Below are 15965 nucleotides of genomic sequence, written 5' to 3'. Positions count from 1 at the left end.
AAAAGTAATGCTAGGCTCAAATTTAAACAGATGTTATAACATCTGAAAAAGCAAACAAATTTTACCTGGTTTGAGTCTACTTGATGCATGAGCGACCAATTTGTGTCAGTACAACCAACCCAACCAAGTGAGAGGATTAAGTAGACAAGGGATTGAACCTTCCATCTTTTCACATCCATGTATATATTAAAATTAAGAACATGGTCTTGTTAACGGTTCATCTTATCTTCAATCCAAGAAGTTCATGGGCCACATACTCAGACTAATTGCTGTTTTTGTGTACTGCCTCTTCCAAGATCTGACTTCCTCCATTGATTCTTGTTATTACCTTGAGATTGCAGGAAATACTCAAGGTTGAGCAATCTCAACCATTATTCTTTGTATCAAGTATTCTGAAACTAAGACAACCTACGAAATATGTCCATTATTTTTTATTTTACAATAATATACTACAAGAACAATTTTTTGGTAAGTCAGATAAAATTAAACTAATCTAGAATAATTAAATATTCAAAAATTAAGAAGAACAATCAATTGTGGAATTCTATAATGTAGTTCCGATATAATTAGCCATATAGGTTCTCATCCAATCAGTTGGACTATTAGCTTTCTGTAGATATGTGAAGCCTCACAATAGACCGATAAATGCATCACTAACAAGAACACATTCAAATACTACAAATTTCTACACCATGAGACCATACTGATAACAATTGCATGGCAACAAATGCATTGAATGATTAGCCTTGAAACATTTGCAGCTGGTTTACACCAGATCTCAATCTCTAAAAGAAAACTAACCCAGCACCCACAAAGAAGCAAGTGAATACCTCACTGAGCAACCAAATTAAGAACCTCCGATGCAACTGCTTTGATTACTGTCAAGGAGGCTGCCCTACTTGAAGATAAATGCCCCTCTAGTGTCTGCTCTAAAAGGCCTTTGTAGGACGAGATGCAGCCTGCTTTCATTTTCCCGGACATAATCGAGGCAAAGCTGCTCCAACCATGCAATCCCAGCTCACTGGCAAAGAAATGTTTTTGCTTTATTTAACTCCATTACCTGTCACTGATGACCTCTTCTTTCCCAAGGGAGTAAACTTGAAGCTCAAATCTAAGTCATGGTTGCTTGTCGGAGGCACCATTAGTGGCATTCAGGCAGAAACATGGCAACTTGCACCCCTGGTGACATCCTGATTTTGCCATGGACCGCGCATATTTCTGCAACACATGCTATGATCATCTCAGATGCAGTAAGAAGTACAGTAATTCCAGAGTACAACTTGCATTGGGTTATCCCTGGTGGTAAACAAGCAGCTGCAGTTCTGATCACTTTCACCAACTTTCCAAGGCATATGCAGCAACATTGGAGAGATCACTAGTACTATCTACTTGAGCACTAACTTCCCATGGCATTCCTGTAATCGTGGATGAAGAACCAAGGCTACCAGAGACTGCATTTGAGCAAGGCTCCATATGTCAGGACATCTTATAGACAAGGAGAGAGTAAGCTAATGTCTCCGAGCACTTCAAAGCACAAGGCCGAGCTATCTTCTTCGAGCATCTTTAGATGCCACAAGAGCTCCACTGAGCCAAAACATGGATACCATTTTCAGTCAAGCCATGGATTCAGCACTTGATGCTGGGCTTTCGAATAAGAGAGATCCCAGGAGTCACTAGGTATTCCAGCATTAAATCCTGGTGAGGTTATTAGCATGGAAGCTTTAGCTTATCTGTTGGATGTGAAGGAAAAGGGAGCTGTGATCATTGGAGAAGCTGATCCTCGACTCTCATCCATAGTTGTGTAATATATGATGCAAAAATTAGATCAAGTGTGAATAGTTGAATAAATTTGAGCACAATCTACAGAGATTAGGTAAACTGAGTCACTGTTCTCAAGAGAAACAAACTGAAAATAATTTTTGGCAGTCTAGGAAACCAAGGCCAAGTGTTCTGTATATATTTTCCCCTCTGCTATATTTATAAATTTTTGGATTACTGAGTCTCAGAGCACTGCTTGGAGTGAGGTCCTAAGAGTTCTTTCATCTAACTTTCTTACTATCAAAACTGGTATGATATTTCGGAAAATCAAATCCCTATCCTGCTTTCCTTTTTATCTGACATGATTACAAAATTTAGTTATCACGTAAACAACATTTGAAATTAGACACATATCTGCAAAGCATTAAAGAAAACAGCATCGACTACTTTGGCCAACCAGCACTGTAATTAGACATTAAACTATAAGATGAGGAAGATAACAGCTATGACCAAGTGAAAGCATAACGAACGCTCAAAATGGTAAAGCTTAGGTTATGCAAGGATACAGATCATAAGAACAATTGCTCAAATAACCAACGTGTATATAAACATGGAGAAGGGTAACAAATATGTTACTACGGAGGGAGGATGTTAAGTTCTTGTTTATACACACCTCCTAATGATAGCTAAAATTAAAATTTTTCTACATACCTCCTAAGGATAAAATTGCATACTTGTTTTATGGAAGATTCAGTAACATGAGATTATTTATTGAGAGAGAAATGAACTTTTAGCAGGTCAATGACGTAGATTGAGCCATGAGCTGAATAAAACACAATTTTTTTCTCAACATAGCACAGTAACAATATCAGGTCAATCTTGGAGCCTGCCACTGCCCAAGTTTGCGTATTATATTTGCCAGTATCAAAAAGTAATGACAATACCAAGCAATTATATTGCATTCGCAATACAAAAAAAAATGAGTAAACAAATAAAAAGAAAAATAAAACAGCAAATCAACTTCCTTTAAACCATGAAAGACAGCAAGAGATGGTTTATCTAATATACCAAGGATTATGCAACTGCGATACATATGGAGTGATGATCATAATGAAATAAATTAAAGCATGGAAGGTGCTTGCTTTGGGTGACGAAGTTAGATAAGCCATGAGTTGCACCCTGAATCTGGCGTTAATTCATTAGTATAATAGCAGGTTTTACTAGTTTTTCTGAGAACAGGCAAGTTTTACTAGTTATCAGAGTTTTCCTTGTAAAACTGGAAGCATACATGATGGAAGTTGAACATTATAAATATGATGTAAAGCCATCAATAGTTGATTCATTATGACATTTACAAACCTGTTTATTGAAAGTCTAACTTCTTTACAAGTTGCAGAGATGAACGAAGATCCAACTAATACAACAACTGGATTGAATGAAAACATTCATTATGGACTGCAACTCCTATAGGTGTGAATAGGGACAATGCTCAAAAAGAGGCTTCGAGTTCTTCATATATTGATAATGTGGTGGAGCATATAAGTAGAGACATTTTGGCTGTAACAATTAGCATACAAGTGGTGAATGGTTTTGCCAAAGAAAAACAAGTTATATCTAGATAAGCACAAATAAGTCAAGAATGACTCAAGATAATAAAGGAGAACTGCTCAAGAGAAAAACAGACTCACGGCCATGGATGGTGAAATTAAATATAAACTATGTGGGATTTGAACCCATGATGTTCGGATTTGATACCATGTTAGCTAACCGGTAAACCCAAAATCTTAAAATGTTCGGAAGGGATCAACAAGTATAACAGGCCTTGACAAAATAATGCTTGCTTTTTACATTTTTATGGTACAGTAGCATTTTGACTAACTATATTTCAAGAATAGCAAAAGAAGTTCAACCTATTAAAGAGGAAAAAAGTAAATGAGTTGAATACCCAACTTAAGTATTATAAGTAACAAAACTTGAATGTCTACTCCAAAAAGTCGGGAGGAAAAACAAAAATACCCATGTTTTGTTGGTGAACAAACAATTATTTGCTTGTCAAAGGAACAAAAAAAATATTGTGATCGCTCTGAATAACCAAAACTCCGAGAACATACTGTCAGAAGAATAGAAAGTCATGGCATCATGAGAATTAATTATATTTAACTGACTCATTTATGCAACCGAAACCTATCAAACAAGTTATGTAGAAAAATAGTTTCAAAAGATAATCCCTTCTTGACAACCTCAATAGTATAAGACCCAGTGGCCATCACCATCATGGATGAGTTGGTCAGGCAGATAGGTTAAACAATGGATAATACAATGGAGGAACATTACACCAGTCCTTTTTCTGATTTCTGTTTGATGATTTAATCTCATACAAAAATGGCCATCAAAACTAAGGGCTCTGAAAAAAAAAATTTGGTCAACAAGGACTAAATATAAAATGGCAGTCAATCCAAGGGCAGATCATAACTTGCCCAATATAATAAGGAACTAGCCATGTATCTGCATACAATGTAGTTAAGAATTCGCACATATATAGCAAAACTAGAAAAAAAAAGATTACAAACTTGATAAAAAAAACTTCCCTTTCTGGAAAAAAATGAAGGGTTACATAATATCATATTGGAAGTATGAAGAAGATATAGAAGACAAAGATAGAGCAATAACAAAAGTTACCATGTTGATTATAGCTACAGAAAGAGACCCAAAGCAATTGGCTGAGCATATCACATTCATCATACAAAACATTGGTGAGATAACATATAACTACAATAGAATATGGTACATAAATTAGATAAATGCTCGACATTGGAGTCAATCTTCTTTATTAATGAAATAAAGATTCTGAAAGAAGTAAGCATAGGGAATAAAAATAAAACTCTAGCACCAACTAACAAGGGGAATGGAGAAAAGAACAGAAGGGAAGAATTCTGTGACCTACAACTGTCGGACCATTTGATGCCTTACGTCATGCGGCTTTACCATCATAGGCTGACCCATATGACTTCCTCATTAGCTAAGGAATGCCCCTTTTATTTCTGCCATACTTGAATAAAGATATTATTTACCTTGTTGAAAAATTTCATTAAATCAGATATAGGTGTAATTAGTGTAATATTACTAGAAGTTTGGAACTCTTTAATGTACTTTGGGTGTATATTACATATTCTAGCACCACCTCTTCCATGCTGCTTCAAGATGTGCCCATTTTCCTACTTTTTTTGTGCAACATTGATATAAACAGAAGTGTGCATGATATAGCTATTCTAGACCTTGCACCAACATTTATATATTTTAGACTTATGCCCCCCATACTGAGTCTTGATTTAGTATTAGTATGGTATGGTATGCCTAGTATGGGACAGTGTGCAAGCAAACTTCGATTGAGAGCTGAGATTAATGTCTACAATCTCGGTACCAGATATTGTATTGGTACCTTACCGGTTCAGTATGATGCGAGTTGGTACGGTACAGTACGGTACGCATCCTATACTAAAACAACCCTCCAACAATTTCTCACTTTTTATTTCGGAATGCCTTGGTATAAGGCCTATACAGACCCAAACTTGAGTATTGTACTAGTCCACACCTAGTATGGTACAAGACGATAAGACAATCCATGATTGAGACAATATGACTTGACTCCTAACTAGCAAACCTGCCAATGTAGGACATTAGGGCTTAGGGCTCCATATAAACAATGGCAAATCTTGAAGCAAATTACTGAAATTTCATCAAGAGGCTTGTAGAGTTTCACGAATAGGGACAAGGCTTTTAAAGAACTCTCCAGGTATAATAATGGATGCCAAGATTTCTATTGGTCTAAAGAGATCAAAGTCATACAAACAAATCGAAAATAAATCAAAATACAACTAGATAAAAGTTCAGTAATAACTAAGAAAAATAAAAGCAGAAAAACAAGACAATATGAAGAAAAGTAGAATGCAAAATAAAGAGAGAAAAACTAGAGGAAACAAGTAGGGAGAAAGATTAAAAAGCAAAGGGAGAAAAAGCAAACCTTAGTTACTTCTTTCTTGAATTTAAATCATCTAACAAACTCTCCTCAAAAGTGACAATTACAACCTTTGCATAGACTCAAAAGTCAAAACCCTAACAACATTAAATCTTGATCCTTGAAGTAAAGATAAATCGTAGACAACAATTAGAACATAAGAAGAGAAAACCAAAAAGGCACAATGCCCCTATAAGTTACTACTACAAAATAGTTCCCCTGCTACAATACCATCAATAAGATCCATGAATAGAACGCCTAAATGCATACGTAATTTAGCATCCACGCTTAGTTTCTGTTAGTCTTTGCCAGAACTGTCTGGAACAATCATATTGGCTGAACTACAGGTTAAAACTGACTGAAACTAGCTAAACTCTGAAACTAGGGCTTTTGTTTGGCCAGAAAGAGAAAAAGCAGAAAAAGACTGCAGAAAATATGCGTCTCTCTTTTAAAAACAGCTAGCCACACCATTAAAACAAAGACATAATGCAAAGGGGAGGGCACCAGGACCAAATGAAGGGAGTTCTTTGGGGTAAAATGCAATTCCTCCATTTAAATGCATCAGTTTTCTTTTACTTTTGTTTTCTTTCAACAAGTGCTTTAAATCCTTCCCAAATTGATGTTGGATGAGAACAATGCCAGGCATATGGATTTAAACTAGAGTAATGAGCTCACATGTTGCGAGAGGACCACAACCTACTGTAACTGGATAAACTTCTTCCTTTTTTCTTGATGCAGAAAATAGATATGTTCAATGTGAACTTAAGGTGTTTGCCCAAAAACATTAAGATGGAACCAACCAATAAGCCTGAAATACAACAAACAACCAAAGAAAAAAATGGAAGATAAAGAAATCAATGGGCACAAATACAAAATTCATAATAAAAGAATTTCAGTTCCATTGAACTCAAGACATCTAATATACACGAGCATTGAACTTCAGGGTCAACAAGAGGGCAAACCCTATGGGTTCCCATCTGCTGCCAAAAGTGGAGATGCATTCCCTTGGATCTTGTCTCTAAAGGTCCACTTATTATCTCCTGCTAACTGACTGCAAAAACTTCCGATATATACCATGGTTTCCTATCTAATGTTAATGAAAATAAAAGGTGCTCTGGTAAGGTTATTCGACATTTATGACGTGCTTCATTAATAGAGACAGTACATCACGTAATAGTGGCAAGAGAGTATAGATATGAAACATCCACAAAAAATATTAACAAAATAGAGTGATTATTGCAAGTATAGATATAATCATGAAATAAGGGAGATGCAGTAACAAATAAAGTGATCCAGCTTCTCAAACTATCAGCTGAAAGAGAAGACAAATTACAATGACACCAAGCACCAAGATTTTAAATATGATTACTAAACCCATGCCACTTCTCCATAGGAACGGTACAATATGGTATGGCACAAAATTGACAGCTTCAATAATAATAAAAAGCTGAAGAAAAGCGCTGGTACATGATCTGTATGATGCCATCGATGCACGGAGGTATGCATCGATACAGCCGGTACATACTGGAACATAGGGTTTGACATCCTGACTCTCATACCTGTGCTGGTTTTGCATTGTAACAGTATGGTACGGTTGCATTTCCCTGTTGCCACTACCATGGTGTTAGCAACAAGGAAAGAGCGATCAATGGGAGTACAGAAAACAGCTCATTCCACTTCCTATAAATAAGAAGTTATTGGTCTTAAGCCCCAACTTAATCTGAAGCAGTCTCAGAATGATAAATTAGAGAGCTTCTCATACATTCACTGGCGGAGTCAAGGCATTCCTTCTTTGAAGCCATTAAGAGCAACAGTTAGCTCCAAGCAGCATATGCAAAATCAGAGTTGACATTTATTTTCTATAATCAGCCACCTCAAGACATATAAAATAAACCTCAAATTGTAGAAATCGTGTCACGCAGAACACTTCAGAGCTACCTTCCATAAAATATGAACCAATCCCTTCCATGTGCCATCATTCACGAAGTTTTGGTACCTGTAGTCTTCTACCCTAGGAGACATATGACCTCGATTTGAGCACACAGAATCTTCATCTGTCATGCAATTTTGGTTTTTGATTTAAGCTACCATCTGCTCTATTTTTATAAAAGAAAAAACTTCACGCTAGAAAATTGAGTTATCTAATTGGAAGATCATACATGGTATAGAAGCTAAAATGTGTATGATTAGTTAAATATAGACACCTAAATAGGAAGCTTGGAGAATATTAAGGAACTAAAACAAGCGGTAATGTCCTTGATACAACAAATTGCATCAGGTTCATGGTCTGACAAAACCCAAGAGTTAACTTCCTAACCCAGTTTCAAACCCATGGTAACGATATGTTAGTTATGATTTTCGTTCATTATTTCAAGTGGTTAGATTTGATATACAGTATTATTATAACTTATATAGGATTTCTTATTCTTTTAGAATCTAACTTCAAAGCATTGTTTATTAGCTGAAAACATAATTAGAATTATTGGATAATTTGATTCATTATTTTTCTAAGGTGGATTCAATTTTTTCTTCATCTCAATTTGTCTGCTCTTCATTTACTCCTACAATAATGAGAATCTAAAAATTTCACAATTATCATCAATTATTTCATGTGAGCAGAATTGGTATAAAATACAATTAGTGGCTTAAACTTATTTTGGATTTTTTCCATTTCTTTTAGGATCCATTTTATTGCATATATTTTACTAGTTAAAACATAATTACATAATGTGGTTGCTAGTTTAGAAGTGGATAGGGTTTTGCTAGGGATTCTAAAAGTCAAGGCCATGTTCTCCATTAGAAAAATCAAGGTGAAAGAAGGTTGAATATACAAAGGCCTGGTTGACAACATCTGCCAGATCTAGCAAGATAGGCATAGAGGGATGGCACAGTGGGTATGAACTAGGGGCAGGATAAGGGAGAGGGAGAGTATGATGGGTCATGGCTTGATTCTAGCATGATGAGAAAAACCTTTTTGAGATTATTTTATTCATCCTGCTCGGATCGAGCCTCCAGACCTCCTAACCCCTAGCGGCCCCCCTCCCCTTCCCTTTTTTTTTACTAGTCTCTCCTTCCCCTTCTTCTACTCTCTTCTTTCCCTCTCTCTAGCCCATCCTACTGGATCTGGCAGGATTTTCCCAAAAGAGACGCTAAATAGGAAAATTTACCGTCATCCTTAAGAAGTGAGAAGGAAGAAAAGAAGACAATTATACATATGCAAACTAATAAAGTGAAATTTCTTCTCTTTTCTTTCCTTCCAACATCTACCTGTTTATACTACATAATTCTTCTGATTAGAAAGGATATTTATGACAAATGGTGGCTGTATACTATAGTGATTGTTTTGATGTGGTGCCCGATCATGCTATATATGTGCATATGTCAGTGGAAACTTGACATTTTAAGCTCAATTAAATGTCTTTGCTCATAAAATATGCAAATTATAGATGACTTTTCTTCCCTATTTTTCAACATTTGTACTTTACAATCTAACATTTGAAAGGAATCTTTCAATCAACTTTTCAATCAAAAATCTAGTCCCTCTAAAAATTTGTAAAGACTAGCCATGTCTCAACATCATTGATTTTTAATTGTCACCAATCAGCCAATTATACTGGCTCCTTATTGTTATACCACATTGTATACACGCTAATCATCTACAGATTCACAGCATTGAGTAGTATTTAGTCTATGTGTCTCCTAGGAAAGTCTCAGCATATGAACCGTATTGAGTTTAAAAGGGTGGTTAGTGGGTGAAGGCACAAAAGCTCCAATGCTTTGTCCACATGCATTTTTTCTTTCTTATGCATCAAATGTTAAAAACTCTAGATCTATGAATCAATTATAAAGATCTTACATTTTTATAGCCTAGATATTGTTTTCGCACAAACACATTAGCACAGTTGCTGAGTGTTTTGCTATTCAATTCGAATAAGTAGATACTGCCTTGATGTAGAAGAGCAATGCACTAGGGCCAGTTAAGTTATTAATTGACATACAGAAAATCTTAGAGGAAATAAATTTTATTTGGCTAACCATCTTATTAAATGAGATTCCAGAATAGAAACAACAAAAAATAACCAAAAGAGAAGACTTGTGATACCTGTATGAGGGATCTAAAACATTGCATTAACTATCATAAAAGTGAAAACATGAACCACACATTGAAGTTGTGGTAAAGGTTATAGATCAAAAGTTATGGAAAACAGCAGCAACCTTAGAGGACAATTATACCTTTCTCGGTCTTTTGGCTAAGATCAAGTGAATCTTAGAGGCCAATTTGGTTTTATGCCAGGATAGTCAACAATGACAGTTATTTTCTAACTCGGGAAATCATTGGTACTTGTTGGGATTCAATGAAGAGGAATAATAGTGACAACTATAGGGAATAAAACTTCAGGAAGGAGAAGCATTGTGAGAGAAACCAGGGAAGTTCCAGGAACAGACGAAATTGCAGCAAAATGTTGCCGCAGTCCATAAGGAATGAGAGGTTTTCACAATTAATATACTTTGCTTCTAGTAGAACATTATGAGATTGCATGATGAAGACTTGACCCTTGAAATATTCTTTTTCCCTTCCATAGCTCTCACAAGAACGATAAATACCATTATATCCATCTAAACATGACTTCTCTTACTGGTCTGCAGCAAATATTGAAAACAAGCCCCCCACCGCACCCCCCCCCCCCCCCCTCCAAAAAAAAAGAGAAAAAGACCAAAAAAGAAAAAGAGATGGAGAAAAAGGAGGAAAAAAAGAAAAGTACAAATACACAAGCAATTTATATTAACTTCTAGACCAAAAAAATTCAAACTTTAGTTTTAAGATAACCTTAATTTCAGCAGAGCAGCGTGGGACTGAATTTGTCCTTTTTCTTATTATATCAATTCTTTAACGAGTTGGAGAGATCTTGGTTCTCATTAGACCTTTATTTTTATTAATTTTAAAGAGCTCCTATAACAATTCCCTATCAGTTGGAGAGATCGGAGTTCTCTTAAGAAAACTTGGATGTACCAATCAAACAGTTCCAGAACTAAATTCTTCAACATTCCATGTGCCTCAAGAGTGCCCAAATGACTTAACAAGGAGTCAAGAGTGTAGACTTCTTGAAGTTGCCTCCTTTATATCTAGGACACCCAAAACTACATTTGATGACTTCCTAGAAAGTTGATCCATGCCCCATACAGAAGAAATTAGAATCTTGAATGCCATCAAGCCAACAGAACACATTAGAAATTGGATAAATTCAGGGTTCCACTAGGTCCAATAAATAAGGCATTAAAATCAACTCCTTTAAAAATTTTATGGGCATTGATCTTTACAAGCTTAAACTTGTCAGAAGACCCACAAGGGTAGCATACCTAAGATGTTCCGTCACCTGATCACCTCTTGCTAGCTTCAATTGGATCTCAAAGCTTCTAGTGGATTTGCTAATGTGATACTATCACATCCTCGCCGAGCTCAACATCAGCTGATAACAAAACTTTGGTTTACAACTGCAGCTTGTGACCATAAGCAACCCCAAAGGGAGTCTTTTTGATGTTTCAATTAGCGCAATTGCTGTCAGCAAACTCAACACACAGAAAAACTAGTTTGCATGATTTTGCATGATCTTCCACAATACATAGCCACAAGGTTCTCCAAGCTTGGTGAGTTCAATATAAAATCAGTTTGGGAATGTTAAGGACTGGTGATTGCAATTTGGTGTCTATATTCTTCCACAAATTAATTTTACCACGACCAATGGACCGGACGCCTAGTCTAATACAAAGGTGGATGGAACTCCATGCAAATCTTCATGAAGATATTTGGAACTTGCACAGTATGAATTTTTTTTTTTTTTGCGTCAAACCCCTTCATATGGAGACCAAGGATCAAATCCATGCTAGTGTCCTACCAAGGAGTAGAAGGAACTAGAAATGGGATTTAGAGACCAATATTTTGAGCTTATCCCCTGGCATATTGATGCATCTTAGATCTTTGAATTAGCTCCCCACATTCCATTTATCTTCTATGTTTCAAAAATCTAGATTCTAGGTTTGGGTTATTGATGTATCCTGTCTAGAATTATTTATTTTATGTTAATATGGAGATCACTTTCAATTTTAGCCATTAGATCAATTTCCATTTTTTGTTCAGGGCAATGTTCACTTTCCAAATGCCTCCTTTGAATTGTCATCTAGATGAGTATACTATGAATTATGAGTTTTTCTTTTTGCATTTTCTGCATAAACCCCTCACTATTTTATTCGCAGATAAATACCTCCAATTCTAATATTTGGAAATCAACATCATGCATGTTATTGCACTAAGTCCACGGAGCCTCCCCAAATCAACACATGGTTACATGGAATATTCTTTAAAACATTATTATACAACCACAAACCTTGAAAATTATATATCTGAATCATCCGTTTTTTATAATACCAAAAATACCCAAGCAAGACATTTATTAGGACCTAACCCTTTACATAGACTCCTTCCTACTTTACCCAAGTGTCCAATCCCATTATCTCAATTGCAGCTACTAATCCTTGTCAAACAAACAAACCCAAGCTTCTCACCACCTCACAGGAATTGACTGATCAAAAGTATCCTATAACTCCATCTATTTCAACTCTGGAAATGAAACAAAACAAAATTGAGCACAAAAATGAAACTCCTTTCTTTATCCCTCAACATAATCATTATATTTTTTTATATGGTTGTACTTCTAATATCTTTCCCTTGATTATTCTTACTTCCCAACAATAATGTAGAGCATGAGAGATGGCGAAGAAAAGCGGAAGCTAGTTGCAACATCATTACCTCAAGCTAGGAGGAATTTATGAACATTGGCACCATCAACACTAAACACAGGTTATTCACTACCACCAACCAATGCAAGCGGCCACCATACAAGATGCTCAAATTTATGGTGTTTTTTTCCTCAAAAAAAACGTTGATATCTCTATGTTCACAATTGTGGTGCTATAGGAGGCTTGATGTTTTGCCAGGACTTTATAGACTCATTGAGAGAATTTGATGGGCACAAACTTAGTAGGCCTCCTTATAGCATACCCTAACCAACTGTCCTCTAGTAGTGGTTGGCAATCCAATGAAGCAGCCCAATGTAGTAATCGACAGCCTAAATACAGCTCTGGATATTAGGAATTCTGTAAATCGCTGAAGTTGTTCCACACCAGGTCTAGGCCATAGACTAGTTGAGATAGTAGAGTATTAGATCAAGAAAATCTGAACTTGATATCCGCAAAAGCCCCCGATGGGGATAAAGAGTGAAGAGGCAAATCACAGACATCTTATCACCACTGCAACAATAGTGAGATAGATAGGATACGAACAGTTCAAGAGAAAAGAAATGGGAAGTGGCTAGGAATACTAATACACCATAAGAACATCATTCTTTTCATAATGATGGTCTAGTTAACCATAATTAGCAATTAAGCCCAATTAGGTGGAACTAAATGATATGGGGTGCCAAGGAATTAAAAAAATAATATAAAGGTAAATTTGCAAATACGAGGATAAGAGGTCTTTATTTAAAAATAAATTAGAAAGGAGAGATTTTCATGCAAAAGGAACTCCATTTTTTATTTCCACTGCTCTTTAGTTTCCCACTTGAGTCATCACATGTTGATAACATGATAACTTACGTGACTATACATGTGTAAGGTATAACTCCATAAATCAAGAAATACTAAACAAATGGAACTAAAGGATCAAAATTAAAGGAATTTTAAAAAGTATCCAAGGGCTCAAGACATATCATTTGAACATAAAGGGCCAATGAGGCATTGATTGGTGGCTAACTTCTATAATAATTCATTCAAATAGATTGCACACCTTTTCTCTTCTCTATTTCTTACTCTATCTTGTCACAACTTTATCTCCATTTTCTTTGGGATTCCTAATCTATTAAGTAGTCTTATAAAGCAATTTACAAAGCCACACAACTAAGGAAAAAAGTTATATGGAGAATTGTTGAGAGCAGAAACTGTTGTTGATTACTTGATTTCTATATATGAAAAAAAGGATCCTTTTCTAGACTTTTTACCTTCTTCACCCAATACTCTTTGGATCTAAAGGAATGATAAATTAGGATATCTCAGCCTCTCTCTCCCCGCAATGTACCTCTCTAATGACATACTCTTCCATACAATTAATTTTTCTTTTTAATGCTTCTTTTGTCTCTTTTAATCATTATTCTACAAACATTTTTATCCTATTTGAGCCTTCGGAAGTCAATTATAACCCACTTTCTTGAGCTTTTAGGTGACCCTATGTACTTCCATGCATAGTCCTAGCTCTTTTGCATAGATCTCCATTAGAAAATATTTGATAAATTCCATGCCCCGATTCAGGATATTGTTGTTTGCTTACAATGGACCATTATGCAACAAAATTAACTTACTTGGCTTGCGTATTAGTGTTAAATTTTCTTAACTAAATTTCAAAATAACCATTCCAAATTGCATGGATATAAACTCAGTTGACTTGAAATTTTAGTGATGTTTATGCTGATTTGAAAATATTTGACCAATTTGACATCAATCTATCGTCAAGATTTGAGCAATACATATATGTACACTATGAATGTACCATTTACGCCTCAATCATGTTGATCTAGCAGAAGTTTGGGAAACCCCAAAGCACCAAAAAATCAAGATAATAAAAAAATCATCTTGTTGTAGGCAAGCTCATTGCATTCTTTTTCCTCTGATAATTTACTTGCAAGATATAAGGCAATGAAAAAAAAGAGAGAGATAAATAGGGGCTAGAGGCCACCCTCACCCTAAGCTCTCATACTAAGCAAGTTTTAATCTTCTTTGTTCCAATGTAAAAGCATCCATACAACATTAAGTCACTAGAGTTTCCAAAAGAGAAAAGTATTGATTGCCACATGTTCCTAGTTTATTCCTCATGCTATATTCTACATTCTTTTCCTTCCAAATTGGCCCAAGGGATTGACCTATGTTGGATGGATTTGCCTCTTATTTTTTTTCCTTCACCAAGCCATCCATAGGGATTTAGAGCAGTTGGCTCGGCTCAAGATGTTCAAGCATGTTCCATATATTTTTAGTTGTTGAACAAAGTAGAAAGAGGTGATACCTATATTCCAAAATTAAAATGCAAATTACACAATTTCAACTGATCATCTATCCTTTTTGACATAGTATATTGCCGGCATGTAGCTTATTGTTGATAGCTAGACAAACGAACATCTTACCTTTCTCCAATATCGTACTCTTCTACATTCTCGAAGTTGCAAGATTTAATGACAAGATTTAGCCACCCCCATGGCTTAAACAATTGTAGAAAGATCTTAAGGAGTGGACTCTCAACGAGTCCCATCACCATTACGCAATGACCTTGGAAAGTCATGGTCTGAGTCATGGCAAACAATTCCACTAATAGCTCTAATATGGCCAAGATTAGGATTCTCAAATTTCAAATGTTGGATGTTAGCCATCTAAGAAACTAAAACCAGATATTCTTACTGTTGCTGGTGGTCCAAACCGAGAACGATTGGCACAGCGGTGTGAACGGGGTTCCGTTTGAGTTGCCTTGGTTGGTGTTGATTGCGCTCCACCTTCCACCGGAAAACCTGCAAGCAAGCCTCGCACCACCACTGGGGCAGTGGGGGCCCTCCGACGATCAAGTCAGAGGAGATTGGAGGAGAAGGAGAGATAATAGTAGCAAGTAAGAGAATGCTCTGGAAGTTCTCGCTTACCCCCCCCCTCCTTCCCCCAGCCGCATATATACCAGGCTGGGGGGTCTTTCAGGGGGGTTCGTCATCGTGGGGCACGATGGAGCTGCCACTGACACGGCCGTTACAGGGCGTCGTGGGGCAGCGCTGGGTACGGCCATGACAGGGCGTAGTGGAGCTCCGCCTTGTACGGCTGTTACAGGGGATCGTGGAGCAGCGCCAGATACAACCGTTGCAGGGAGTAGTGGAGCAGGAGGCTGCGGCGTGCCTCTGGGGAATAGCCTGTCGTTGTCGAGAGATGTCCGACTCGGGGTCGGGCTGCGGAGACGAAGATGTCCAACTCGGGGTCGGATTGCTGGATCAAGGGGCAGCCGACTCGGGGTCGGGCTGCGGAGCCGAAGATGTCCGACTCGGGGTCGGATTGCTGGATCAAGGGGCTGCCGACTCGGGGTCGGGCTGCGGAGCCGAAGATGTCCGACTCGGGGTCG

The 15965-nt window shown here is 36.8% G+C and overlaps 1 long non-coding RNA gene across 1 annotated transcript in view; it reads right to left on the bottom strand.

Moving 5' to 3' along the window:
• Positions 1-579: 579 nt before the first annotated feature.
• LOC120112207 overlaps positions 580-15965 on the bottom strand; it is a 50230-nt gene continuing 34844 nt past the window's right edge. The window contains exon 3 of the long non-coding RNA XR_005513722.1: positions 580-1730. This is a non-coding gene — a long non-coding RNA (uncharacterized LOC120112207). The remainder of the gene's footprint in view (positions 1731-15965) is intronic.

The sequence above is a fragment of the Phoenix dactylifera genome, chromosome 10 (assembly GCF_009389715.1).
Source record: "Phoenix dactylifera cultivar Barhee BC4 chromosome 10, palm_55x_up_171113_PBpolish2nd_filt_p, whole genome shotgun sequence".
Lineage (NCBI taxonomy): Eukaryota > Viridiplantae > Streptophyta > Magnoliopsida > Arecales > Arecaceae > Phoenix > Phoenix dactylifera.
Note: the sequence above shows the minus strand (reverse complement) of the source record. Positions and strands in the feature narration are given on the sequence as shown.